The 26,878-nt window shown below is 50.0% G+C and overlaps 1 long non-coding RNA gene across 1 annotated transcript; it reads left to right on the top strand.

Moving 5' to 3' along the window:
- Nucleotides 1–2,132: 2,132 nt before the first annotated feature.
- On the top strand, nucleotides 2,133–22,649 carry LOC109310265. The gene is made up of 3 exons (XR_002101169.1): nucleotides 2,133–2,143; nucleotides 14,938–14,942; nucleotides 22,488–22,649. It is a non-coding gene; the product is annotated as an uncharacterized LOC109310265 (long non-coding RNA).
- The last annotated feature ends 4,229 nt before the right edge of the window (nucleotides 22,650–26,878 follow it).

Raw genomic sequence — 26,878 nt, 5'->3', positions numbered from 1 at the left:
TTTCTGTAAGCCCTATTATGTCTGGGTCTGAACTGGCTATTCTGAGGGCGAGTTCCTCCTGTTTATTCCCCATACTACGAGCATTGGTATATAGGCATTTAAGGCCTTGCCTAGCTGTGTGTGCCACCCCCAATTTGGGAAACTGTCTGGACCCCTGTTTCTTACCTGGGCACTCCTTGCATTGTCACCTGTTTTGCTCAAGTGGTGTCTCCTCATCTTCCTGCGGCCCCCTCCTCCGGCAAGGTTAGTAAATGATTCTATCCAGCCCACCACTGCTCCTCTAAAGGAGAATTGTATCTGGTCTGCTGCTGCCCTGGCTTTCAGCACTTCTGGCCCTTCTCCCTTCACCTAGCAGTAGCTGCTGCAGTTAGCTGCTCCCCACCCTGACCCAGCCCACCCCCCCAGCACCCACTGTATCCTCCAAGGTAGGGGGTGCTGAACTCCTGGGCAGGCTTCTGCCTGGTGAGGCTATCTATGGGCATTTATAGATGTCCTCCTGGAGTTGGGGGGGAGGCAATTTAATTAGAATGGCTCCAAGACCTGCTCTAATTAAAGCACCCAGAGCATCAAGTGTATCTGCGTCCCCACACTGAAAAATGGCAGTGGGTGCGCTTTAACTAAAGGTCATCAAATAAGCTTTAGTTAAAGTGCCCCTGCCTCCATTTTTCAGTGTGGGGACACTGATACACATGACGCTGGAGTCTGCTGGAGCACACTAATTACCACGCTCCAGCAGATTCAATTAATTGAGTCTGCTCTGACACACTGTATTTACAGTTCATTGGAGGAACCTCGCTGCACATGTATAGGCATGCCTTATGTGCCACTCTGACCCTGAGGCCCTTCACAAACCAGACAACTTGGCCCCGGTGAGCTGAAGCCCACGTAAGTTCTTCCCTGTTGGCAGGGGATGGAGTACAGGAGGAAAGAGCCAGGAGCCCCAGGTTATCCCGGCTCTGCTGGGCCAGCCCTGGTTGTGGCATGGACACTACACTGTGTTCCCACACATCACTTTGGGCTGCACCATATGGGTGCAGCTAGAGCAGCTCCTGCCTGACCCTGGCTCAGGGCCTGGCTATATGCCAGCGACTCAGGGTGAGGGAGTGGGTGCAGGGAGAAGGAGAGAACATAGCGCAGCACCTGCCTGGCCAAGCCTGGATAACCTCTGGCTCCTGGTCCCCTTCTCCCTGAACCCCCTTCCCTGCCCCAAGTGCCCATCATACAGCCAGGTTGGTGCTACACCGTGTTCCCATGTGCAACCTCAGGCCATATGGGCACAGCTGTAACAGCTCTTGCCTGACCCAGCTGCATGCTGGGGACTTGGGCAAGGGGAGTAGGGAGAAGAGGGCTGGGAATCATATGTCATCCAGGCCCAGGTGCGTCAGTGCCACACTGCATCTCCCCCTTCTCCCTGTACTCCCTCTCCTACCCCAATCCCCAACATACAGCTGAGTCAAGCAGGAGCTACTCTAGTTTTGTCTAATAAAGAATTCCAGAAACAGCCAACACCTTTCGTTTTCATGATACTTCCCAATGGTCAGCGCAGTCTATGCAGGGAGGCAACAGCGACACCCTGGGACAAGAGCTATGTGGAGGGGGCAAAGGTTGAGGGCAGTGCTTGTTGGCTTAGAAATGGTATTTAAAGGCCTGGTTTTGGGGAATTGGCTTATAGGTATAGATATACATATCATAAGGGGTCAAGATGGGCAGCAGGGATTAAATGGATTTCTGAAGAGCTGTGGAGACATACACACGGCTTCTCATGGCCCTGGAAGTAGACAGGCGGTCTAGCACAACAAGGCCAATGGATGGACACGGCCTGAGAATGAAGTGGGGCATGCCATAACATGAGATCACAGCCTTCAAGGCAGACGCGTTGTCTAACACAACAAGACACAACAACGAAACAGCCTGGGAACCAAAGGAAGTATGTACCATAGAGTTCCCATACAGTCCCATAACACAAGATAACACCAGCACCAGCAGGTTCTACACCAGCAACAAGGCCTCAAAGAGCAGTGGGGCCTAAGTGCCAGTTTTAGGGGAACAGACCAAATTAGGACAAGGCCTGGAAGGCTACATGGACTTGTGACCACAGAGAAACAACCAAACAGAGATAGCCATGGATGAAGAGTCATCAGGAGTCATCAAGGGAGAAGGAGAATACAAAAGCAGAGACTTGAGATTAACAAAGGGTGCCTCCCTTTGTCTTGTTGGTCCCGCTTGTTCGTCCCTCTCCCTCTTTGCTGTTCCTCCCCCTTCCCCTACATGAGAGGGGTCCCCATCCCTGTCCCTATCCCCCAGGAAGGGTCCCCAAGAGCACCATGGACCAAGGGCATACCAGTAGCCTGTCTCATGCACCCCACTGGCGGTGGGCTGTGGGTCTCAGCATTCTACCTCCAGACTGCTAACATCTAAGAGAGAGAGCCTCAGAGAGGAGCCTGCATCCTGACCAGATGTACTTTGACTCTGATGACAGCCCTAGGATTGGTAGATATAGAATTATTTGATTGTTTGTATGATTGCTTTTTTTGGTTCTTACTCTTTTTGGTTCTTACTCTGTATCAATAAATTCACCTATTATCAACTGACAGATGTTGTGGTCAGTATGAGGGTTGTGCCTGCCTGGAACAAAGGTATAGGTGCTGGATCCAAATCCACTGTCAACAGTCCTGAGTCTGGTGATAGCACTTGAATAGCATGGTGCCTGATTGTTCTATGGCTAATCCACAACTGTACCTAGTCACAAATAGGGCATGTTAACTGCAGGGATTTCTTTTGTGAGGCTCAACTGAAGTGTGTACATGTGTGTATATGTGCATCTGCTTTCATGTGTGCAGGGATGCAGTTAGGTCTGTAACATGCACAGGGACAGCCCCCAGTCCAAGCTTCTAATCCTCCCAAAATACAATGACATAAGCTAGCAAGGTCAAAGGACCACCTCAGCCAGCAGCCCATTGGGTTAAGACACATCAGTTCACATAGCCAACAGCACACAAGTGAAGTGATGTGACTAGCGTCACTCTGGCTGCGTCATCCCAGCCCAAATGACCCAGTCCATTTACAGCTGGGTCAACCAGGGGGCATGGGACTTTAGTACAAGCCCAGAGTGATGCTCAAACTCATACCCTGCAAGCCACAGCAAGATATCATTCCTGTCCTGTTCTGTCACCACACACCATACAGCAGTAGCGCCACCCAAAATAATTAAGTTTTGACCAGCCAGTGAGCTCCAATCTCTCCTAGCCTGGACAACACCTTAACATTAGTCCCCAACCCCTGGAAACCATTCCAGAACCTTAAGTAGCCAGATGAGGTATGCAGCAAGCTATGGACACCAGCCTGGGTACTCCCTTCCTGCTGTGATGGCATGTGGATGCAAGCCAAAGGTGCAGAGTCTGATTCAATGGGCAGTGCCAGTGGGGAAGGAAGCAAGGCAGCCTCAGCAGAGTGGAAGCCCCGGAAGTTCAGCTGGGCTGAATCTGGATCTCAAGATGGTGCCTGCCCTCACCTGATTTCCTACCCAGAGTGCATGAAGCAGGATGTGAGTGACTAGTCTACCCAGGCCCCACAGAGACCCTGGTAGCTCAGCTCAACTCTTCCTGGGTGCCCCCCCTCAACATATCCACCAATATTTTGCCATCTTCCTGCAGTGACTCTAATGGAGCAGATTCTCCCTTCCCCACCAGCCCAGCACTGTTGAACACTCCCAATTCTGAGTATAGGCAATGAGGCTATAGAACGGTGTCCCCTGAGATGCCCATCCAAGGACCCCTGTCTTGGCTGTCATCTCCCCCATGCCAGAGGAGGAAGTAGACAGCAGTTGTTTTAGAGGCATAGTGCTATGGAACATGTGTCCCCTATGGTCCTAGTAAAGTCAGGCATCCCGTGACTTAAAAGGAAGTGCTACAGGGACTTTGGTGCAAATCCCTGTGGCATCAGTACTGCTGAATTCAAATAACCATTCAGACAAATGATTAAGGTGAGAGGCATTGTAGTAGGCAAATGAAAAAGGGAAGGATTGCAAACCCCCAGGGACATCTCACTGATACAATGGCTGCTCTGGTGTGGGTACAACCTAACCCAGCCATAGGGCCCTTTAAACCACGTGTCTGAGTTGCCCTCTTAGTCCAGTCTTCTAATGAAAGCAAGTCAGAGGAGGCAGATATCCAGGCCAGGTTCCACCACCACAGCTATGTGTTATAGAATCTACAGAATCAGAAAATAAGGGTTGGAAGGGACCTCAGTAGGTCATCTAATCCAACCCCCTGCTCAAAACACGACCATCCCCAACTATACCATCCCAGCCAAGGCTTTGTCTAGCCAGGTCTTAAAAACCTCCAAGGATGGAGATTCTACCACCTACCTCTCTGGGTAAGCTGTTCAAGTATTTTACTACCCTCATAGTGAGAAAGTTCTTCCTAATATCTAACCTAAACTTCCCTTGCTGCAACTTGAGACCATTGCTTCTTGTTCTGTCATCTGCCACCACTGAGAATAGTGTAGCTCCATCCTCTTTGGAACCACCCTTCAGGTAGTTGAAGGCTGCTAATAAATCCCCTCATAGGACACATTTACACATCTCCCTACATTGATGCATCAATGTGCTACATCACCATATGATGCGCTATGGAGATGTAGCAATCACGAGTGTCTACATGTAATCACCAGCTACATTGCCATAGTGGCACACTCCCCAGGTGTAGTGCTCCCCTACAGTGACACAGCAGAAAAATTTCATCATGCGCCATGTGCACGGTGCAGTAAAAGGAAGTACTAAATCTGATGCTGTAGCAACTTGGCTGCACGGTGATGTGTAGATGTGCCCTCAGTCTTCTCTTATCTAAACTAAATAAAACCAATTCCCTCAGCCTTTCCTTATAAGTCATATCCCCTAGCCCCCTTACCATTTTTGTTGCCCTCCACTGGACTCTATCCAATTTGTCCATATCCTTTCTGTAGTAGGGGGGCCCAAAATTGGACACAGTACTACAGATGTGGCCTTATCGGTGCTGAATAGAGGGGAATAATCACTTCCCTTGATATGGTAACAATACTCCTACCAATGCAGCCCCGTATGCTATTAGCCTTCTTGGCAACAAGGGCACACTGCTTGCTCATATTCGGCTTATTGTCCACTGTAACCCCCAGGTCCTTTTCTGCAGAGCTGCTGCCCAGTCAGTCAGCCCCAACCTGTACTTGTGCATGGGATTGTTCCATCCTAAGTGCAGGACTTTGCACTTGTCCTTACTGAACCTCATGAGATTTCTTTTGGCCCAATCCTTCAATTTGTGTAGATCACTCTGAATCCTAGCCCTGCTCTCCAGTGTATATACTACTCCGCCCAGCTTGGAGTCATATGCAAACTTGCTGAAGGTGCACTCTGTGCCATCTTCCAGGTCACTGATGAAGACACTGAACAAAACTGGCCCCAGGACTGACTCCTCGGGCACTCCACTTGATACCGGCTGCCAACTAGACATTGAGTCACTGATTACTACCTTCTGAGCCAGCCAGTTTTTTCTCTACCTTACAGTCCATTCATCCAATCCATACTTCCTTAGCTTGCCTGAGAGAATGTTGTGGAAGACCGTATCAAAAAGCTTGCTAAAGTCAAGGTATAACCGCATCCACTGGTCTCCCTGTATCCACAGAGCGAATCATCTCATCATAGAAAGACAATCAGGTGGGTCAGGCATGACTTGCCCCTGGTGAATCCATGCTGACTGTTCCTGATCACCTTCTTCTCTCCAGGTCCTTAGAAATCAATTCCTTGAGGATCTGCTCCATGATTTCTCCAGTGACTGGTCTGTAGTTTTCTGGATCCTCCTTCTTCCCTTTCTTAAATATGGGTGCTATATTTGTCCTTTTCCAATCATCCAGACCTCATGAGTTTTCAAAGATAATGGCCAGTGGCTCTGCAATCACATCAGCCAACTCCCTCAGCACCTTAGGATGCATCCTGTCTAGCCCCAGGGACTTGTATATGTTCAGCTTTTCTAAACAGTCCCTAATCTGTTCTTTTACTATAGTTGGCTGCTCATCTTCTCCCCAAACTGTGCTGCCAGTGCAGTAGTCTGGGAGCTGACTTTGCCTGTGAAGATTGAGGTAAAAAAAGGTATTATTTCATCCTTTTCTGTGTCCTCTGTCACTAGGTTGATTCCCCCTTTCAGTAGGGGACTCACACTTTTCCTGATCTTCCTCTTGTTACTGACAGACTTGTAAAAGCCTTTCTTGTTACCCTTCATGTCCCTTAGTAACTGCAACTCCAGTTGTGCTTTAGCTTCCTGACTTCATCCCTGCATGGCTGGACAATACTTTTATATTCCTCCTTGGTTGTTTGTCCAAATTTCCACTGCTTATAAGTTTCCTTTTTGTGATTTATCCTATTGAAGAGTTCTCTGCTAAGCCAAGCTGGTTTTCTGCCATACTTGCTAGTCTTCCTGCACATTGGGATCATTTGTTCTAGCACTCTCAGTAACATTTCTTTAAAATACAGCCAGCTTTCCTGGACTCCTCTCCCACTCAGGATCGCATCCCTGGACCCCAGCTACCATATACCCAATGTCTGGACATCTGCTGTGCACTCAACTTTTCTACTGCTCCTGGATGGCTATGCATCTGCTCCTTCCTAAGTATCAGGTCATGTTCTGGGTCTGGGTTTGCAATGTTTACACACTTTAGGAGGGGCAGGGGTGTGCATTGTGAAAGCTTTTATAGGTTCATGACACTTGGTTTCCCTCACCCAAAGCAAAACAAATCAGTACTTTTCCTTTGCAAACTTCTAGTTAATGGCAAATTTGGTGACAGATGAATGTCTGCTTTCTCTGCCCTACCTGGCTGCCCACATCCTGGGGTTGGCAACATGCAAATTCCAGCTTCCTAGCATAAATCATGGTGAAGGATGGGGTGGGATCAAGTTCACTCCTAAAAGCTCCCACTCTGGGGCTCCTGGAAAGACCTATGGGGGAGGGGGGAAGAATTCCTGACTCCCAACTCAGCCCCCACCAACTGGAAATCTTTACTTTTACTGCTCAGGCACTCACTACTAGAGGGTCTTGCAAAGCATTCAACCTGCAGTCATGACCCCCAGACCACAACTGACCTCTGGGCTGCAACCTGTCCATTCCTGTTGCTCCTTCTGGCATACTGAAAGCCCTGGGGCAACTCATATGAATACATGTCACTTGGCAAGGTGTTGGGAGCTGGGATTTAGCCCTCACACTTAAAGTTCTCATAGCAGATCCACTGGGTTCTGTTCTGTTGTCAGTTACCGAGTGAAAGTTGCAGGTAACTCCACTGACTTCAGTTCCTGCACGTAGCTAGGAGCACTGCCTTTCCCATGTACATAGTAGGAGCACTGCCCTTCCCATGTACATAGATCACAGGAGCACCCTGAGCCTCTTCAGAACTATTTTCTTCCCAGCTAAAGCAAATGACAGAGCCTGTGAATCAGGCTGAGGGCTGGAGGGAGGACAAATGAGAATGCTGCCTGAAGATGAGCCATCTGGAACAGAGCCAGCAGTAGGATGCAATCCCTTTCCCATGGCAACTCATACTAGACCCCTGGTAGGCACAGAGCAGGGTGCTGTTCCTAGCAACTGTTCATGCAGCTCTCATACTCACAGAGCATAAATGCCTTCAGCTGAGGTTCAGCTGTCGGTGGGAGAGAGCCATGCTCCTCAGCTTGAGAACTGGCCTGTTCCTCGGAGCTCTCTGCCTTGGCTCCCTCTTCCCATGCAAAAGGCCCTCTGTAGCAATTATTTATTTCAGTGCTACTTCAAAGCTGTGAGTCCTGAGAGCCCATAGGTATGTGGGCCACCAGAGCCAAGCACCAACTCTGTACAGTAATTACATACTATTCTATATTCAGTTTGAATTAGCATGCAAGTATCAGAGAGAAATCATGCCTCCCCCCTCTCTAGCTAAAGATGTTTTCTTTATTAACTGCTAAAAAAATTGTCACTTGCTTGGTGGTGGATTTAGGTGGTTTCTTGGCACTAACTTGCTTTCTCTGGCAGTTGCCAGAAACGGTAAGGCAGGGATGCCCCCTATCTGCCAGCACTGCCTGGTGCACCTAGCCTGGGCACCCAAGTCCCCTCTCCCCAGGTCCCTGCCAGTGGTGTTACAGCACCATCTGTCTTTTTAAAATGCAGGGCTGCCCCCTAAATGTGTAATTTGGTGCTATCTGTAATTAGTCACACTGCTTTCTGCGGAGGTGCAGCAAGCACAGTTACCCATTCTGAGCACACAGAGCCACTGCCTGCTCAGCTAACTGGCTCGCTTGGGAAAAAAAGTCTGGTAAGGAAGCAGGGAGAATGTGCGATAGTAGGAGAGAAGGATTGGACTCCGCAGGGCTCTGTACCAATCCCTCCTCCTGGTACATTTGATGCCGCAGCCCTAGGCCCTGCTTAACACCAGGGCCCAGCCTGGTACTAATGACGTTGCAAGGCCCTCTTCAGTTGTTGGCTCTTAACCAAAATGTGCTGGTATGAAGAGGGTATTTGCCCTTGTCCTGTGTCCATTAGGCCTCCTTGGGCAAGGCCAGCACCCTGGATTTAAGCATCACAGGCAGATTACAACAGTGTCTCTAGGGCTGAGTAACTCCTCCCTTCTAGGAGCTAAAGGACAGTGTGGTGGAGAGAACACAGCTTTTTATTCCCTCTCCCCATCTCCTACCTAGCTGGTGGGGCAAGAGTGTCCCCTCCTGTTTTCTGTGTCTCCATCCTACTGTCTTTTGGCCTCTTCCCCTTTCAGACCTGATGCAAGAGCAGAGGTTTGTCATGCAAGTGACTTCCTTTCCTCACTGTAAATTAGGGCCTTGTTACATATTGCACTGAGCTCCTGAAATGTTGGTGGGTGTTACTACTAATTCAAGTTTTGAGCTGTCACACCTAAAGGCTAAAAACCTCTCTGACTGCCCCTTACCTGCACAGCTGTGACTTCCCACTAGAGGACTGGAAAGCAGGGGCCAGACTAGAAGCTACAGCTCTGAATTGTCACTACAGGGCTAGTGACCCAGGACAGGCTTGGGTCCCTAGTCTAGGTAGGACTGTGTGAGACATGGGCTTGGGGAAGGGGGGACATGAAGCTGGGAGGTGGAGTGTGAAGGAAGTCAGCCACTTAAGGATAAAATAAAAAGAAGTAAAAAAAAAGAAAGGAATTTAAAAAGAAATAAAGAGTAAGTAAATTTAAAAAGGGCTCATGTTTTAATAAATTGGGATTTGGAATTGAAGTGTGGAGGGTGCTGGTTGTGCTTCCTGGGATGGCTGTGAGGTGGAAGTGGTGAGTGGTACTTTTCGGGGACCTACTGCCCATTCCCTGGGAAGGAAGCCCCAGCTCATGAGGACTTAATTTGGCCCCCTACCTTGCCCCCATCTCTTCCCCTCCACCCCAGACCCCACTCCTGTACCCATAAGCTGGCATGTGCTCTATGGGCTGTTTGCCTGGGATTGCACCCCTAGAGGTAGGAGGGGGAGTTGGCTTGGTGCCAAAACCCTGTCCCTGGGCAGAAGGGTTCAAAGGGTAAAAACCTGCTGTCACAGAACAGGAAGGTAGGGAAAGGGATACTACATCCTGGGATGCTAAAGGACTGCAACCCTGGGCATCTCAGTTGTGAGGCATGACCACATGTTAATGGAACATCTGCTGGGTACCATGGATCAGAGGTAAACCTGCCCTGGAGTGGCATAACTTTCAACCACCAAAGTGGGCTTAAAACAAGTTTCAGGTATTAATGTGTGGACAATCCAGGGGTTAAGAGCTCCAGGAGCTGCTTAAAATTAACATGTAACAAGGTCCTTAGACACCATTCAAGCAGCAGAGCAGAGGAGCACCCCCCAAAGGACACCCTTGGACCCTAGGGCATGACTAGCAAATGGAGATTGGCCCCCAGCATGCTGAGAAAGTGAAAAGTTCAGAGAGGAAGAGGACTCCCTGGCACTTCCCAAAGCCTTGTACACTTCTGGAACTAAATGCCCTCAGGCACAGGGCTTAGTGCACGGGTGCTTCTGGTGGGAGGTGTCTTAGCATGGCCAATCTGCAGCTGATCTGGGGAACCAGTCCTGGGACCAGGTGGGAAGAGGGGAACGTCCCCAAGCAGAGGCTGCTTCCCATTGGTATGTGTCACCCTGCACCCATCTTGGAGCCACATCAGAATTGCCATGTGAGTGGTAGCCTAAAAAGTGGCCACAAGAGGCCATCACAGGGGGCCTGTGCCTGCCAGCCACTCATTCCCCAGCTGCCCTGCACCGCTTTCCCACCCAGGAGCCATCCACAGCCTTGCTACAAGCTTCTGCTGTGCAAACATCTGTCTTGTGACTGCCCCTTGGAGGGACTGCCTTTTTCTGTGCACACTGTACAGACTGGCTGGGTACACAGAGCCATTCTTATAGTTTCATAGTTTCTAGGGTCGGAAGGGACCTGAGCAGATCATCTAGTCCGACCCCCTGCCATGGCGGGAGAGGACTGGGGTCAAATGACCCCAGCAAGATGTTCATCTAACCTCCTCTTAAACACCCCCAGGGTAGGAGCCTGCACCACTTCTCTTGGAAGCTGGTTCCAGACCCTAGCTGCCCTGACTGTGAAGTAGCGCCTCCTGATATCTAACCTAAATCTACCCTCTGCCAGCTTGTGACCATTGTTCCTGGTCACTCCTGGCGGTGCTCAGGGAAACAGTGACTTCCCCAATGCCTGCTGATCCCCCCTGACTAGTGTATAACAGGCCACAAGATCCCCCCTCAGCCTTCTCTTTTGGAGGCTGAACAGGTTCAGGTCCCGTAGCCTTTCCTCATAGGGCCTGCCCCGTTGTCCCCTGATCATGCGGGTGGCCCTCCTCTGGACCCTCTCCATGCTGTCGATATCCCTCTTGAAGTGTGGCGCCCAGAACTGGATGCAATACTCCAGCTGCAGCCTGACCAGTGTCACATAGAGGGGGAGGATCAACTCCTTGGACCTGCTTGAGATGCATCTGTGGATGCATGCCAAAGTGCAGTTGGCCTTCCTGACTGCCTCTCCACACTGCTGGCCCATGTTCATCTTGGAGTCAATGATGACCCCCACCCAGATCCCTTTCCGCCTCCGTGCTGACAAGAGGGGAGTTCCCCAACCTGTAGGTGTGGTTCTTTCTTCAGTGCCAGCCATGTGAGGGTGGAGGATTCTGGCATCTACCCAGGGCTTATGCTCTGGGTATGTCCCTCACACTGCATACCTTCTGCCATCACTGGGGTGCTGCTCAGACAGCACTGTGCATGTCCTACAGGTTCACTTGTGCCCACTCATTTCCCAATTCAAACCTGACCTGACTCTTTGGCATTCTCCTTGCAACTCTAGTGCTAGTCTCCCACTCATTTTCCAGGAGGGGTCCTTTTTATGATCCCTCACATATAGCATGGATCTTACTAGCATCCCCCATCTCACTGATATCAAGTCACATCCTCAGGATGGAGCTAGCACCTTCTCATTCCTCATGCTCAAAGGGACCAAGGGGTGGTGTGTCACAGGCTAAGATCCCCTGCTCTGGTTTATCATTTGTATCCAGTTTTCTTTCTACATGTCATTTCTTAGGAGCACTTGAAAAAATGGAGTATCCATTTAATAACAGCCCTCTCTCTCTGCACTGTTCCCCCCACCACAAGAGATTGCTTTGATGATGTCATCAGACTGAAATCTGGCCCTGAGCTTCTGCCTTGCAAGATGCTGCCCTCTGTCTGCTGTATGTCTTCCAGCTCAAGGTGGTAATAGTCTGAAGCCAGCACTAAAACATGAGCTGTGACACAAGGCAGAAGCTAGGTAAGATGGGGAGGGCAAGTAGGAGGCCTGGCTGTGTCTCCCCAAAGAAGCAGCCTGTGCCAGGGCTCAGAGGCAGATGAAGATACTGTATCTGGAATGCATTCTCCAAAGTCCCCAGGGCCATGAATTATACAGGCTCTGAGAGCCCACACTAATTTCTGTATGTTGGTCCCCTGAAAATATTGTTAGTGAAATGGGCCAAGCTGGCATACAGGCTCCTGCCAGCAATGGGGGAGGCACTTACGTTCTGCTTGCTTCCTTCTGAAGACCTCTTGATAAACATTTATAAACATTTGTAGTATTTTAAATTTCCTGTCAATAATTTATGAATAGTTATTTTATATACTTTAAAGTGGATAATAATGTAAAATTTATAAGCAGGGGAGCGTGGAATGGCAGCGCTGATTCCATGTGCTGGGAGTGGGGAGGCAGAGCCTGCCGCGCCTGTTACAGGCAGGAGAATGATTGAAGCATTAAAGACTAAAACCCTGGTATAAATTCTTGCACTGCAGAGATGAAAGGCTATCTACCTGCAACATTAGCCCAGGTACCAGAGTGCAACAGAACATGCCCAGGCAGGTATGGGGCCAGAGATACAAGCATAGAGCACAAAGGGCAGGCTGGGGAAGAGGGCATGCATGGATGTGTGCACACCCCAGGAAATACATGTTGAGGGGGCCATGAGTGTGTGTGTGCATGCAAGAGACAGCCTGAAGAAATGAACATGAGGCAGGCTGTAGGAGGCAGGGGTATGGTGTGAATGCAACATAGGAATGGGGTAAGGAATGTGCTCATGAGGACCCTTGTGCAAGGAGTGTGCATCTGTAACAGCCAGGAGTGTATGAGCTGGGAAAGCGGCATATGCATAGCTTGTGCAGAGAAAGCAAGATGGAGAGCGGAGCTGGGAAGCTTGTGTGAGAACAGGCTGGGAGGAGGGAGGGAGAGGAGATCATTCAAAGGATGGAGAGAATGTGTGACGGAGATAAAACGTGAAGGGGAGAAGATGAGTGCGGAAGGGAATGCAAAAGGCTGAACAGAACATGTGAGCAGAAAGAGGGTGAGCACAGATTGGGGAGTGTGTGAGAGAGCGATAACCAGGGAGAGAGCTGGAAAGCTATGGATGGAGAGAATGGGTGATAGAGAGATGGAGGGAGGGGGAGCAGGCAGGATCTAGTGGGAGAGAGAGATAAGCTGGGAGGGGGAGGGGTGTGAGTTAGAAGCAAGGAGTCAGACAGGCAAGGAGCAAAAAAAGGGAAGGGAAAGAACAGAAGGGAAAAGGAAAGGTGAGGGGGAGCATCTGCAGGGGACAGGAGGGCGTGGGACTAGGTAGAAGTGCTGAGGTCTGTATGTAATTGGACAGGCAAAAGCCATGTGTGTAAATGACATTGCATTGTGGCTGGAAATGTGTGCATCTGTGAGTAGGGAGGTGTTTGAGTGCAGGCATGTGTATAAGCAGGGAAGTGTATGTGTGAGAGGGAACATTTATGTGTGTGAATGGGATGGGGAGGTCCATGGGAGATTTGGAGTGGTAAAGGAAGTGCATGGGTCTATATGGGAGCATAGGTCAGAAGAAGGTATGGTTGTACATATAAAGAAAGATATGTGTGCATGCCCACGTGAATGCAAAGGCAGGGAAGTGTGGGGGCAATTGTACAAGTATGGAGAGGTGTGTTTGTATGTGAGCAGGGAGGCATGTAGGGAGTGCTGGGTGGAGGATGAAAGGTGTCTGAGTGTGTCGGGGTGACACAGGGGCATATCTGAACAGGACTGTACAAGTCAGCTGTGTGCATATGCAAGCAAAGGTGGAGTGCTGGAGATATGTAGCATGTTCATAGTGTGCTAGTATGTGTATACAGGGACAATCTGAGGATGGCATGTGGAATATGTGGACATGTTAAGGTGTGAGTGAGCAGCGTGTAGTGGTGGTTCAGGTTGTGTGCACACAAAGGAAAAGGGCTGTTGAAACTGCAGTGTCTATGAATACTGCTGGTTGTGTCTGAGTGTGAACAGGGCTGAGTGTGAGTATAAGCGTGAGTGCTCTATGTGTGAGTGAGGACATGAGAGAGCAGTGCTATGGGTGAGATCAGTGGAGCACTGCTGGTTATGTGAGTGAGACTGGGTGTGGGTACATGTGCTGTAAACAAGGCTGAGTATGGGTGAGTGTGAGCATGGCAAAACAGGAGTATGAGCCTGTGTGCAAGGGGGGGGGCAGCATGTGTGTGTGCAAAGGGTGCTTGTGCCAGTGCAGAGGTGTGTGAGTGGGGCTGGGTGTGAATTAAGTGGGCATGCCTGCTGTGTCTCTGGGCAGGCCTAGGTCTGGACCCACATGGGTCACTGACCCTGGGCTTGGTATAAGGGCATGTGAGCAATGCTGTGGCTGCAGGTGGTTATGTCCTGAGCAGGAGTGTGGCTGCAAGAGCTATGGGTGTGTACGTGGGCAAGTGTGTGAGTGTGTGTGCTGACCCAGGGGGCATGCAGTGAGGGCAGGGCCCAGACTCCTCCATGGGTTCCACTGCCACATCTCTGTTCAGGCTCTGGCTCAAGTGGTTTTTCAGTGCCTGCTGAGCTCATCCAGTACATGCAGAAACACTGCTCAAACCCCAAGTGGCTACACTCCAGCAATGGGATCAGGCTGCCCCCACATAACCACCTAGTACAGGATACCTCCTGTTGTGACTATGCAGGCACAAGGCCCCAGATATAGGGCATGCAGGACTTCCTGGCGCAGCAGCCTAATAAGTCCAGAATCCCTCCACAACGCCATACTCAAGCCCCTGCCACCTCCCATGACAGCGCCCTGCACTGGCGCACCATCTCCCCTCCACATGGCTGGTGCTGGGAGGCCCCAACTTCACTTGCAGCAGCCTCTGCCTCACCCCAGCAAGCCTGTGCGCTGCCCCCCTGCCCCTGTCCCAGGGCTTGCAAGGCAAAAGAGCTGGGATCTCTATTGTGGAGTGGGTGTGGGTGGGATATGTCCTCCATAGGAGGTCTGTATTGAGCAGATTCTTTTTGGTATTGGTTGGTGGAATTGGAGCTTGCTCCATCCACTCCATGCATTGACCTGGTATTGCAGTGCTTCCAGGACTGGTGCAAAAAAACAGAAAAAAAAAAAAAAAAAATCTCTATGGCCCAGTTCATGTCCAGAAGGGCCTGTGGGGCTGGCAGAAGCCAGGGGCTTGCCCAGGAGACTGGCAGGGGCTGCAGCCCTCTGAGAACAGGTACATGGGCTCACAGGCAGAGGCAACAATCATTGTAATTACAGCATGGATCTGGTAGCCTTGCCTTCCAGCTCAGCCTGACAGCTGGTTCCTCCTGTGCACCGGATGTGTATGCATTTCTCCTGCAGATTGGAGAACAACTGTGCTAATAAAAGTGGAAACATCCTTCACCAGAGAATGAAAAATTCCTTCTGTTTCATTCTTGCCTTTTTTAATCATTATTGTGGGCTGGGGTTTCTTCCCCCTTCCTGGAATATTTTCTGGCAGGCTCCTCTGTGCTTCCCCTGGGGATGCTTCCATCTGATTACAACCACTTTAAATGAGCACCAGGCTCCTCTACATTATATTGCAAGTTTTCATCACTTTTTCTGTCTCTGTCTGCTCTATGTGCTGCTTGCTGGCCCCCTCCTGCCTCCCAGGAGAGGAATTTGATACTTCTCGCACTAAAGAGATTGAGTTAGAATTGCATTTGATGCCAGCACTTCTCACACAGTGATGGTTCAGGCTTCATTTGCACTTATTATGGCACAAACTTGATGAGGGACACTCCCTCTTGGCGGAGTTACCAAGGCACTTAAAACAACAAAGTGAAATTTAGCAAGAAGATGACAGCTACAAAGAAGGGGGTGCCCACTAGAATTACACACACACACACACACACACACACGTTCATTTCTTGCAGGTACAGTAATGCACAGTGCTTCAGCCCACATGAAAAAAGCACTCCTTTGATAGTGCTGAAACTAAGCTGCTTTTATAAATGCAGATAATAAATAGCTGTGTTCCCAGGAGCTGGGTGCTATGGGGGTTTGAAGCAGAGTGAGAAAGGCAACTGGCTCTGGAACCCTGCCTTCCCTCCACCCAGCTGACAGGACTAGTGAGCTGAGTTTGGGTGTCTGGTCCAATCTGCCTGCTTCCAAGGTCTAGCTCACCATTTCACATGACTGATGCTCTCTGTTCAAAAAGGAGCCAAGTCTGGGGAAAAAAGCAGGAAGCTAAGGATTTGGATTGAGGTGGCTCAACAGAGCTCTGATCCTTTTGTTCTGAAATGGCAGGGACCCTCAGGTGGGGAATTGAAGGACAGAGAAGAGCTTTGGGTTGGGAACAAGTGTAGAAGAGCAGGGCACTGTAGGCTAGGAGTGATGGGGAGTGCAGAGCTGTGAGTGGGCAGGGATTTCAGGGCTGGCGTAGCTGGGGATGGGGTTGTGGACCAAGGTTGTGGACATCCACAGAGCTGAGTGAAAGCCTAAGGCTATGGCTTAGTGAGTTTCAAACCAGGGCTCGGCAGATGTGGGAAGGGGTGGGGAAGGCAGGGTAGGGTCAGCTGAGCTGATTCTGATCAGGGAAGCTGAGGCTCAGCAGAGAGTGATACAGAAAGCTCTGGCCTACAGCCATATGACACTCTCCTGTGGTTGATGCCATGAGATCTGACAAGCAAGCTAAGCAGAGGCAGGCTAGATCAATACTTACATGCAAGGCCTCCAAGAAACCCTCAGGTGCTGGAGGAAGTGGTTGCTGGGCATTCTGGTAGACTGTTCTCTCCTGCCAGTCACTTCTGACCCAATGTCCCTGTATGGAGCTAGGGGGCCAGTAATGCAGGGAGTGATGTGGCAACTCAGTTCAGGACACTCTTTGCAGTCTGTGCTGATTTCCACAACCTAATGCAGTACTAAGGAGCTGGTGCTGTAGGGAGCAGGGGTGGTGGGAGGATCCCCCATAGAGAGCCCACCCATAGTCAGTGCTGATCCCAACCCCCAACTAAGTGGTGCAGGCCTTTCTATTCAGCACTGAACTTGGTACTAGTGAATAAGCAAATGCCACAGTAAAGATAGAAAAAAACTCTGAAATACTAGATAGGAGGCAAGGAGGTAAAGTTAGAGCCATATTAGTCAAAAATGTTAAAAAGAGCTTCAGACACAATGGGCATTGCACACAATTGAGCTCTTCACTGTCGGATTGATACCCATGCCACACCATAATGCTGGGGTCACTCTGCTGCCACCTGTCAGAGTTGCTATATCTCAGCACAGTTGAGGAGCATTTTGCCACATCTGATTCCATCTTATCCAGTGCATCAAGCTGAGGCACAGATCTTCTGACTTCCTGCAGAGCCCTCACTACTCCCAGTTCAGGTGAGTCAAACTTGTGCTCCAGGTCCTGAAAACTGCTAGTACACAGGGCTCAACCTAGTTGGATTGAAACTGGCTGTGCACAGGAATGGCAGGTGCATGGGGCAGGAAAATGGCAGTTTGAGGCTGAGGCCAGCTAGATAGAGAGATAAGTGACAAAAGAAGATGGCATGTAAGATGACTGCTTTGTGACTGTGAATGGAGTTATGTGCAAATGCAGTGGGTTGTGCTTAGTGATGTTAGGCTCACACAGGGCCAGAAGCTCACACTTGGGGCAGGCAGAGAGGTGTACCAGACTTCTGCTTTGGCATTTGCAGCATCTAGCATCCTGTGCATGGGCTTATGCCAGGGCTGGCCCATCCTATCCTGTGAAACCTGCAGCTGCAGGGGGTCACTCACGAACTCCCCCTGCCCCCCCCCGCCACTCCCACCACCCCTGCTGGCTTCTTTAGGGTAGGGGGCCCCAAAACTATTTCTTGCAGGGGGCCCCAAAAGATTGTGGGCTTATGCACGGGGGTGGGTTCTGCTGCCCAGGCACTGCCCGCTTACACTTCAATCTGCCCCAAGGCAGAGGACTGATATGAGGTCAACTCTGAGAACTGGACCGGGGTCCACCACAGGGCTTTGGATCTCACAGACAGGTGCTGGTAGGCCTGCTTGGCCTTGTCTTGTTCTCCGCTTCCTTCTTCCTGCCATCCCAACAGCTGTCTCATGAACCCTGTAAGTGTCAGGTTTGTTTAATGTTGTTGTGAAGGCAACAGCCACAGGTTTATCACCTGCTATTAATCTCCCCTGGCTCAGTCACTGCTGCACAGCACCTTCCAGTGACTCCCTGGGTCACTTGCAAGGCAAAATGGGACTGTCACAAAGTAACAGCTAGCTGCCTCTCTGCCAGCAGCCCTGGACAGTGGGGGAGAGGAGAGCCACTTTCTCTGCTGGAGTCCAGGTGTGTGTAGGTGGACTGTCCAAATGGGACCAAGAACCCAGCACTCACCACACTGCTTTGGGAGGGGAGGGGGTGAAGCTGAGATAACACTCCCAAACTCACTTTCCATAGGACTAGGCTGGGCTGAAGAGCAGCAGGAGTTTCTCACTCTCTCTCTGGGGTTGGGCCTAGGCCCATCCAGACTGATTGCTCTGGCAACCCAGGACAGTACACTAACCTGACACTAATCAGACCCTCCTTCTGTGGATCCAACCTGCAAAGCCAGCAATGCAGAGCTGCCTCTCTGCTCTGGAGCCAGACAGAAGTACCTACTGCCCTGACCCAGACCTGAAAATTCTTCCTGGGATTCCCCAATCCTAGGAAGCCTGGCAGTACTGTGGCAGAGTTGGGCATGCTTATCCCTCCCATGACCCCCAGGTGCCATAGCTCATGCAATTTGTAAATCACACTAGCTCAGAGAGGCCAGGACTGCATTTGGCATTAGCAGAAGCTAGGCCTCCACAGGCCAGCTCCTTCACCTACTGCAATCCTCAAAAGCAATGCGGTTGTTCGCTCCTACCCTGGGGGTCTTCAAAAGGAGGCTAGACAATCACCTAACCCGAGTCGTTTGACCCCAGCATCCTGTCCTGCCCATGGCAGGGGGTTGGACTTGATGATCTGCTCAGGTCCCTACCGACCCTACCAACTATGAAACTATGAAACAACTATGTCACTAATGTGAGCCCAAGGGAGACATCAGTTGGCTTCTTACTTCCTGGTCCTCAGACAGAGCCCAGGAAAGAGGCTGCTGGGCTGGGTCTGTGTGGGGCGGAAGAAGCAACATGCTTGTTAGGTTCCTAACAGAGCTCATAGTGGTCTTCTCCCCTATCTAGGCTAGGGAGAATCGGGTCTCATATCATCTGCGGTGAGAAGCTGGCTGCACCTGAGATCTGAATGCAGCAGCTATATCATATATTTGGGCCTCTGGTATCCCACTGTTCAGCCCCAGCACCTCCTTCTCGAGTCAAGATGGGAAGTTGACTTTGCTCTGGATCCAGTACTTCCAGGGCATTCTTTAGCACACTGCAGGGAAGGAAAGCAGCTGGCCAAGAGCAAATAGCCTCAGTGTAGCTGGGCTCTGGATGTCTCTTGTTCCTTCTTTGCTTCTTCTGAGGCCTTGTTTGTGTCTGCAGCCCCTCATTCAGTGACCCTGCTCTGCTTTCAGGAACAAGGCATAGATCACAGTACACGTTGTGCCATACTGCTCTGGGCTCTGCATTGGTTTGTCCTCCAAAACCAGGCACAAGAGCTCAACAAGGAGGCTGGGAGCTGTTCAACAGCAAAATTATTGAAGAGTGATATGGCTTGGCATGCTGGCCCATAGCTAAGAAAGCCAATGATGGCAGGCAGTTTTGGCCCATTAATTCATGGACTCCACTGACCCAGCTGGAAAAATCCGAGAGGAAACAGAGAGCTGGGGCTAAGAGCCAGCAGGTGACAGGGCCGATTGTGCAGGCCCACACAGCTAGACTGCAACTCTAGCTCCCCCACTAAGGTACTAAGATTAGGAAGCAAGAGTGCCTTATGCTGAATGGATCTGTTTCCATGAGTGACACTGATGGGGTGATGGGGAGTGCCTCAAAGGCTGTGAATTTCTCACTCAGGATTCAAGCCTCTATCTGGATGTAGAGAGGTGGGGTCAACCTAGGGAGTGTGGCCATCATAGAGGATATTCCAGTTTTCTGCTACTCTGTCCTCTATTGATACATATCAACCTCTATTGCTACAAAACTTCAAGAGAAAAATGTAAAGGCATCTAGGTTTGTAGCAATAGAGGACAGAGGACAACCGGACTGTCCTCTATGATGGCCACGCTAGGTGGACCCCAGCTACTGTTTTGGGCAATCCTAGGGAAACCATATAGAGAGCTGCTGGGCTGGATGACCAGGCACTGGGGGGACCCAGGGTATGTGCTGCTGCTGAGTACAAGTGACTAGAACCCTATGAGTACAAGCACGCAGCACCATTTCCCTTGGGTGGTGCTCCAGTAGGGCTGGCTCAGACAATGCCAATTCTTGCCCCAGCCCCCCCAACTCTTTTGGAGGCTTATGAATTTGCTCTGGAGGTCTCTCATTCAAGTATTGACCGGCTCTAACACAGTTCACTTGAGAGCTATGATAAGATCACAACTGGAGGTGCTCTGCCTGCATGCATGTAAAACAAGCACAATAATTATTCTGCTCCACACAGCACTAGTTAGACCTCTGCTGGAGCCTGTATTCAGTTTGGGGCATGATGCTTCAAACAAGACAGCCAAATTGGAGAGGGTTCAATGGAAAGCTGCAGAATTGATTAAAGGGTTGGGAAATGAGCCCTGCAAAAGGAAGGGTAAGCACTGGGCAGGTTCCACGTGGAGGAAAGATGGTGTAAAGAAGACATGACAACCATCTGCAAATATGTGAAGATATGCTCTGAAGAGAACAGGGTTCAATTATTTGCACTAGTCACTGAGGACAGAAAAAGACATAATGGGCTTCAGCTGCAGCAGGAAGATGTAGGTTAAATATCAGGCAAACCTTTATATCATGCAGACCAATTTAGAGATGGAACAAGTGTCTGAGGGTGGCAGCTTTGTCTCCTGTGGGCAGAATCAAGACTAGAATCAAGGCACCAGTCTGCTGATCAGAGGGACTCATCCCAGAAGCTGTTAGGGGGCTGAATTTGGAGGCCCATCCCACTGCTAGAAGCCCCGTATTGGCATATAGAGAAAGGCTAGACAGTCTACTGGAGTTCCCCCTCCTCCCTCTTGTGGAACACTGATCTATGTGGAAGGTCAAACAGAGCTGATGGACTATAGCTTGACCCAGCTCTCAGGTGTGCTGTGGCCCCTGACAATTGTCACTCTACAGAAAAGTTAGTGCCAGATGCTTGTGAACCAATAAAATCTGTTGGGTTTCCTTCCCCCAGCTTCACCCAGTGACCTAGATGGCGTTGATGAATATTCAGATGGCATTTTACCTCTCCATGGGGTTCTTAGACTAGCCTTGTGCCCTGCTAAAACTCCTTCCCTCCAAAGTGCTCCATCTGATCCCCCAGCCAGAGCAGGAGTGAGCACACTGCTTTCAGAGGACTAGCAAAGTACTGAACTACCCCTTTGCTAATAAGGCAGTTTTCAGCCAGAAGCTCTGATTCAGCTGTATTGCTTTCTGCTTGGTTAAAGTGATTCTGCTTCTTGCTGCTTTGCAGCACTCCTGGGAAATAGAGAATGCAGCAGGATCGGACCCATGACAGGCACAGAGCTCAGCCTCCTGTTACCATCCATGTGAGCTCCGGACCCCTGCACCCTCCTCCCCACCTTCAACTTCGAGATGCTGAAAATTACAGGGGAGGGAAATTAAATAGAGACTTTCAGGGCAAGGGAGCTCAGACAGAGATGGTTCCCTTATGAAATCCAAAGCAACTTGCTTGAAGAGCATCACACATGCCAGCCCATGCTATGCTGAGCAGAAGGGGCTGCTGAGCTGCTGTGGTTGGTTGTCAACCATTTGTGACGCAGTTGGAGAGGGAGTGTGGGGTTTATCATGGTAAACTCCATATCTCATGATAAACTCCATATCCCAGCCCTAATCCTGCCTCCAAGCTGATCAATGGGATTTCTTCCCGACTTCAGTGGGACCAGCAGGTCCTGGAAGAGGCCTGTCTGGGAAGGCACCATCCCCATGTTATGCTTTCTTTGCATCCATCTCTAAGTGTCCCAGGAGGCAAAACTGTGGTACTGGCAGCGAGGTCCCTGGCACTTGGTGGAAGGCAATATGGCAGGAGATAGCGTTTTGAACAGAATTGGATTGACAATTGCTAGGAAAAAATACTAAAACAACTGACTGAAGGCCACATAAATTACTTTCCTTGCTCTGTACAAGCCAGTTTAACCTACCCCTGCAAAAAAACAAGGGCAAACTGCTCAGAAGGACTATATGCTGAGGGTGTCAGCACTTAGGCTAGGACAAGCCTACTGAATGGACACAGTGTACTGCAGCTGACTTCCCACTGGGCATGCTCCTGAATGCTGAATGGATAGGAATGGCACATGAGGTCAGTGAGGGCAGCCATCGTTCCACATGGGCCTGGTTGCTGACTTTCTACCGCTGGGAACAACGGACTTGCCCAAGTCATTTCAGGACACAGCATGTGTGTGCATCTATGAGTGACTATGCATGAGTGCAGCAGGAGGCTTGGTGCTCCTGCTACTTTAAGAGAAGGCAGACTGCGGATGGAGCAGTCTGCAGGTGCTGCAGGAGGCAGTCAGGAGTCACGTGACTCAAAAGAGGATGGGATTACAGGGTATATAAACCTGGAGTCTGAGCTGAGGCAATAATCTGATCCTGGCCGCTGAGATGTGAAGAACTCCTAAACAGCAGTCTGCAGCTTGTGGGCTCAGATCACATGTAGTCCTATGCTTGCCTGGCAAGGGAAACACTGTGACCACTGAGGCGGTCTTCCTAGTTACTCCCAGGGAAAACCGCTCTCCTGGCACAGAGATAGTACCTGCCAAGGTAATGTATAGTAAACCTCCCACTTAGCTGCTGGAGTGGGGAGGTCTTCACTTTATGCCCACTTCATGGAAAGGGCATAGATTGCTCCTGGGGCCTTAAGACTAAGGGCAAGCAAAACTCAGAGGCATCCGAACCCCAAGCCTCCGGACGTGGGCCTGCAAGTAGGATGCCTGCCAAAGGACTTGGAAACATCTGAAGCCCCAGATGGGGGTGGAAGATGTTTACCAGTAGGGCCACTTATGGTTCTGGACTGACTCTTGGACTTGGAATTTGTTTTAGTTAATTTGGTTTGGAATATGGAAAATTTTAAAAAACCCAAACCAGCAGGCTGCAGCCAGGCTCCTGGCAAATACCTAAGCTGGCTAAGTAGACTGTTGGTTTAGGTATTGAGACAAGGGAATGCAAGGTGGTCTCAACTGGCCCAAAAGCGGGGCCGTGGCCCAAAAGATAGGGGCTGAAGAGCAAGGCCACAGCCAAAAGGCTGTGAGAGCAAGGTGGGTCAGGGACCCATAGCTTGCAAGAGGCAAGAGGCGGAGTCAGTGACTTGTAGCCCAGGAGGAGTGAGCAGGCCCAGGGAGCCTAGAGATCTCAACTGGCCTTGGAGCAGGGCCAGGGCTCAGGAAAGATCAAAGGAGGTCTGCTGCTGGGGACCAAAAGGGCCAGGAACCTGCAGCCCAGAGAAGGGCAGAGTCAAGGCCAGGGGGCCCAGTGCCCCGGGAAAGGCAGGATCTGGGTCTACCAAAGGCCACACCCAGGAGCAGCCAAGATGAGCCAAATGCCAAAGTGTGGGTGGAGAGAGACAGCTTGATAGAGAACAGTGACATCTGTGAGGCATGGGCATGGTGTAAGAGGTGGTCAGAGCCATGTAATTAACCCTTAAGGTGGAAAGTGGAAAAACCTGAGCTCAGGAGCTTGAGATAAAGGTTGAGAAGCCCTGGAGCAGTCTCCTGTTATCTAAAAGATAAATACATCAGGGCACGGCAAATGAGTGAATATGTGATTGCCCAAAGAGAGCAAAGTTGATAAAGGCTAATGAGGCTCCAGGGGCATCACCGCTGCCCCTGGAGATGGACCCATTTGCAATAGGGTATAGGTCAGTGTGAGTCTGTGAGAAGGAGTCCTGGTACTCCTGTCTTTGAATGAGAGAGGAAGGCAAGTGGCCTGCCTCATTTCGGGCATTAGGAGAAAAGAAAACCTGACAACGCACTGGTACATGCTGTCAGGGAAGCAATGATTTAGTTATTTTGATGATAATTTCCCAGTGTCTGTGGCTGTCGGTTTGCTGTTAGCATCCCTCCGCCCCTCTGAGCTGCTCCACATAGATGACACCACAATTGTTTTCTGAAGCAAACACAAGACATTCTTCTTATGTATTTCCTTTCCTAGTGTTTGTATGTGCTTCAAAGTCTCTGCATCATCCTGTTTGGTGACAAAAACTCATGTCTGAAGATCAGGGCTACCATGTTGCCTTTCAAAGCCCTGTGAGGACAGGGGATGGCAGACACGGATCTCCTACATTATTTACCTGGCAGAGGCTCACAACATTTCACTGGTTCCCACTTGCTCCATTGGTTCCTTGTTGCTCCCAATGCTACACTGGGGCTTAAAAGGGTTCAAAGCCACTTGGGGTCATATGCCCCTTCCCTCCATGTCACTCTACCCTGGGTGAAGGGGAAGGCCAGACAGCTGAATCTAATCCAGCTAACCTTGTCTCAAGATGGGGCCAGTAAGTGGAGCCCACATCAAGGGCCTCTAGCTTGGAAATTGGAGGTCCCCGGAGTTAATTCTTGGCAAGATGGAAGCAATGGAAAACTACTCGCAGTACCCTTATTTCTCCTGCTTTTCATTTTAGGGCATTTAAAGTATTTTCTAATCTATATGGTGTTTTATGCCTGTGGCTTGTAAGAGGAGCTGGAGTAGATGTTCTTGTGGAGCCCTTTAGACTAATGGCTGCCTGTGAACTCAGGGACTGGATTTAAGGGCCCTTCCAGCCAGCTAGGAATCCTGCAGTTGGTGTCCCAGATGACTGAAGGATGGGATACCTGTGTGCCTGGCAGGCCAGGTGTAGGATGCTCCCTCTCTCCTGTAGTTATACCTCAGCCTGTGGGATCTCCTGTTACTATGCTGGCCCCAGGGAACCCCTGTCCAACCCTCCAGAGAAACAGGAGCTCATGCTAAGTCCTGTGAATGTGGCAGGAGCAGGCAGCAGGATGGGGATGAACTGCTAATGCCCTTGAACTGCTCCTTCAGTCTGGGTTGGGACCCTCAGCCCCTCTCCCCTGTGTCTGGTGCTGGCACTGTCTGATCCAGCAATGGTTCAGATGGGCTCTGCCCCTGCCACCTGATATGGAGCAAGCTGCCTGCTGGTCTGTCCACTCTTAGGTGGATACTCCTGGCCTTTGACCCCTGGAGAACAGAGCCAGCCATTTGTGCTGTTTGATTGCTTTGACTAGGTGTTCCAGTTGGTTTGCTACAAAGCAAATGAGCTTTATATATCTGGAGGCTGATGAGAGAAGCAGGTGGGGGTCTGGATTGGCTTTGGCAGTACCAAATCCATCCCACAGTACCCAAAACCACTCCAAATGGGGGACAGGGATATATGCAGCAGGCTGTGAGGCCGCAGCAGCCTCCCAGGAGAGCCCTCTTCTCCCTTCCAGCCCTCCAGCACTATTAAGACAGACTGAAAACCACACTGCAAGAGACCACCATAAGATGTGTAGGGGCCTAGAGGGGGAGGTGCCAGGTGTGGCTGACTTAGTTGGAGAGGTGTGTATCCCTGTCAGGATTTGGATTTGTGTGTGGTCTGCATTCCCTATATGTGTTTGTATCTTTTTCAAGTGAGAGAGGGGCACATCTGGGCATGTGGCTCAGCCTCATGGCTGCTATCTGCCTGTGTGTGTTTATCACTTAGAGTATGTGTCCGTCTCTGTCAGATACAGGTGTATCATTCTGAGTGTACCTCTTTGTCTCTAGTAGTTAGTGTGTGTGTGTGTGTGTGTGTGTGTATGTGTGTTTATCTGTGTAGCATGCGTTTGTCTGTTTGTCAATGGGTCTGTATCATTCCAGGTATATATATATATGTCTGCCAGAGTGCCGGTGTCTCTGTAGAGTGGGATATGTTGTTATTTCTGTCAGTGTGTGGCATCATACCAGGTGTGTCTTTCTATATCTCTCAGAGTATGTGCATGCCTCTGTGGTGTTATACCACTAGGAGTGTGTGTCTATTTCTGTCTCAAGGTATGAGTGTCTTTGTGGGACTGATCACTTTAGATGTGTTTATTTCTCTGAGAGTGGAGTCCATGTTGGTGTTCTCTGTTCATGTGTGTCTCTCTAAGTGTTTCTGCCCCCCCACCTCCCCCTTGTCTTTTTGTACTCTAATGTCTCTCTCCTTGTACTGTCTAAAGGTGCGTGTGTACCCTGCCATCACTCTGAGTGTGCATCTCTCTCTCTCTCCATTGTGTCAGCATGGTTCAATTTAATAAGAACATATTAAATTGGTCAGGGTTTGAAGTGTGGTGCTGCAATGCAGACAGGGCCCTCAGATCTGTTTGGGGCTCCACTCTGACCTGGTCAGACTATGCACTATGTCAGGTTTAATCCCCATATTCATGTCTTAGGGATCCTGTTCCTTCTCCAAGCAGCATGCGGCTGGCATGATGCCAGCTATCCCCACTGGGGTAGGCATAGTTTCCCTCATTGCTTATGATGGAATCTCTTGGCTAATCAGATGAGATCACTCTCTCACACCTTCATAGATGCAGAAAGGGCCTGACTTCTCTCATGCTGGTGTCCAGCTGCTGCCCTCAAAGTTCATACTATGCCACTGTCTTTTCCCTCTATTTTATGTCACTGATTCACAATTAAATGAGAATCTATCTATCTGTCTTTTTTTTTTGCATGTGGTACTAGGGCATGTGCTAGTGTGGTGGTTCTAGGCAGGTATCCATAGCAGGCTGCTTTGTGCATGTCTATATACCAATGTGTGTACCTTTTATAGGTTTTTCCTGTATATATACCTGCGGTATGCATGTACTATGTCAGAGAATGTATGGCTTGCTCTGCTGGAAGCTGAATGACTCAGAATTGTGTGCGTGTATGTGTTGGTTTATACGTGTTTGTGCATGCTTAGAATCATAGAACAGTAGGACTAGAAGGGACTTCTGGAGGTCTTCTGGTCTAACCCCCTGCCTTAGGCAGGATCATCCCTATCCAAACCATCCCATATAAATCCTAGGCTCACCTATTTCTACAACTACAGTCAAT

Source organism: Crocodylus porosus, unplaced genomic scaffold (genome assembly GCF_001723895.1).
Source record: "Crocodylus porosus isolate Cpor-Errol unplaced genomic scaffold, CroPor_comp1, whole genome shotgun sequence".
NCBI lineage: Eukaryota > Metazoa > Chordata > Crocodylia > Crocodylidae > Crocodylus > Crocodylus porosus.
This window is presented reverse-complemented; position numbering and strand designations above follow the sequence as displayed.